The sequence below is a fragment of the Papaver somniferum genome, chromosome 1 (genome assembly GCF_003573695.1).
Source record: "Papaver somniferum cultivar HN1 chromosome 1, ASM357369v1, whole genome shotgun sequence".
Taxonomy (NCBI): domain Eukaryota; kingdom Viridiplantae; phylum Streptophyta; class Magnoliopsida; order Ranunculales; family Papaveraceae; genus Papaver; species Papaver somniferum.
In genome coordinates this window covers 165070169-165072688 of record NC_039358.1, presented here as the reverse complement: position 1 = coordinate 165072688, position 2520 = coordinate 165070169, and the positions used below count along the sequence as shown (strand labels likewise).

The following is a 2520-nucleotide window of genomic DNA, read 5'->3' as shown; positions in this document are numbered from 1 at the left end:
CTTTGGAAACTGCACAACCATAGAGGGGTTAGAGAGGGCTCGAGCTAATGCAGCTTTCCAATGGGCAAATGTTGAAATGGACACAGAGTATCCTTCAGGAGCGATTCAGAACCAACTCTTGTGTTGTTGGTAGGAATGTACGCAGAAACGCGCAAATAGAGATATTTGATTAGTGAAGATTTTGGAAATCTCAAAAAATTTGATATAAACTTCTTAGTCGAGGATTTTAACCTAGTCATGAGAGAAGATGTCGTTAGGGCATCAAAAATCTCATTTTTTTTTTGTAGCAAGTATGCAACTAAACACAATTGGTAGGCATAGCCTATGGGCTCTTTTAACTTATCTAAACATCTACTAACTAGATGATAATTGAAACTCAATACTTGATTCTCATTCATTCTGACCCCACCAAAATCTGAGGTGGACAATCTAATTAGAGGGTATTAGGAAATACAATTCTCTCAGGATTTGCTGGAAAACTGAATCTCGTAGGAAACGTGATTCCAAGGATTCGGGCAGCCAAACATATAGAGGGAAACGTAATTCTACCAAATCCCTGGACCCATAAATTTCACCTTTAAAATTCTACATCCAAACCCACCGTTAAACAAATTACATCTTAGTTACACCTTTCATAGGTAATGAACCGTCTCCCCCACGCCCTTCCTTCCACCGAGAGAACCACCCATGATTACCCCCACTTCCTCCCATCAACAAAATTAACCCACCAAACAACCTCCTGAGAGAAAGGATGAAGAAGCCGGATGTGAGCTATGCTCATGGACAACTGAATATCCAGAAAGGTTAATTACCATACAAAAAAAAATCTAAAAGTGGATAAAGAAAGATGTTGTCCAACTGGAGGAATAAAGACAAAGCAGGGATCTTTACATCTGAAAATGGTAATGTCAAATCTGGAATTTTTTTATTCTGAAAATGGGATCTTTAATTATTTATTTTTTTAATGATTCAACGATGTTTTGGGTTTGGATATAGGGTTTTTGTGATTTTGGTTGATTCGGAGGAAGGGAAGTTCTTTATCTTCTGTGTTTTTCCGGAAGAGAATCTTATGTTTGATTGTAAAATCAATTTTAGGTCAACTAGAATTGAGTGTTCTATATTGTTTGATTGTTCATCAATTTGTAGATGGTCACTTCTCTTTTTCTAAGGAAAACAAAAACACTCTTTCGTTGATACTAATTTTGTTATTATCGAGGAAATTGATTTGTTTGTAACCAAAGTTTAGATTTTACTCATTTCTGATTCTAGGTTTTCCTCAAGATGAAAAAAGCTGATGTCAACCTACAATAGACAAACAGTTCAGTTTCAAATGAATGTGGAATTGGTATTCCTCAAGATGATCTCGATCATTTCTAGAATTCAGGTAGCTTCCTACTCAAAACCTGTCTCAAACTTTGAACTTTCACAAATTTAATTTCAAATAGAGCTCCATTTGAAACTAATTGAGACACTTTGTTAATCTTGCAGAGTTATGTTAAATTGAGATCATTCTTTGATTAATATATTGTTTGGAAAAGGAGTCTACTGTGCTGATAAGGTGAGAAAGAGCGTGAAGTCTCCTTGAAATAGGTCTATGATCTCAAGAAAGCTTCTGTGAGAGAATTGATCCTGTAAATTGTCATCTATCTTTATTTGTGTTCATGTGTTTCACATTTACAGGAGTACATGTAAGCACTCAGTTCTTACAGGCATGTATGTGTTTTCACATGTTTTTGATGGGATCTTTGATTTCTTTCCAAGGTGGAACAAGTGATGACTTGGATGTTCCCACCTTTTGTGCTGAATTTGCAAAGGAACATGAAGTTTGTCTATTGTAGGTTCATTTTCTCTATTGTAGTTTCATTTTCTAATCTGTAACTACTTCTCCCATTTGGTTGATTTTCATTTCAACAATTTCAAGTTTGATTTGGTTTTATATTGAAATTAGTGTATTGATTTGTTGAACTAATTATGGGATTTTTGATTGAAGTAATGGAGTTAACAAATTCACTACCAATTGAGTAGACTGTTGTTTTCCTCTGTGATCATCATCAGCTGTGCATACAAATGGAAAATGAAATGGGGTCCTTCCCATATCTCTGAACTATACTAATCAACTTTTATTTCTCTGTTTGTTTTCAGTTAACTTGAAATTGTCTGAAACTGAGCAGACCAATTATGATTCCATGGTTAATGAATATTTGTTCTTTTTTCTCATTTTCTTACTTTACAATCAAATACTGGCATTTTTGATATGTAATGGTTTGGTTCATTAAGTATTTTCTGTGGCTTCGAATTTTGAAATGTTTTAATAAAGGTCTAAGATTTTGAAATGTTTTGGCTGTTACTGCCTGCTGATTAGAGTTTCGTTTTACGACTAACACTATCAGATGTTGAACCAGTTTGGTAATCTTACTTCTATTGGTTGTTTCTTATGCTAGATAATCAATGTTTCTATTTATTTTACTTTTGGTTTTATTGATGCAATATCATCACACAAGGGAGTTTTTTTTTTTTTTT

At 34.2% G+C, this 2520-nt stretch overlaps 1 long non-coding RNA gene across 3 annotated transcripts in view; it reads left to right on the top strand.

The window, feature by feature from the left end:
• Window positions 1-681: 681 nt before the first annotated feature.
• The window catches only part of LOC113306806, a 2473-nt gene continuing 634 nt past the window's right edge, over window positions 682-2520 (top strand). The window contains exons 1-3 of one of the 3 annotated variants that reach the window (XR_003338847.1): window positions 682-902; window positions 997-1384; window positions 1489-1834. This is a non-coding gene — a long non-coding RNA (uncharacterized LOC113306806). Of the gene's footprint in view, window positions 903-996; window positions 1385-1488; window positions 1937-2520 lie in introns of those variants that run through there. The other 2 variants (XR_003338846.1, XR_003338844.1) reach the window with 2 other exon arrangements.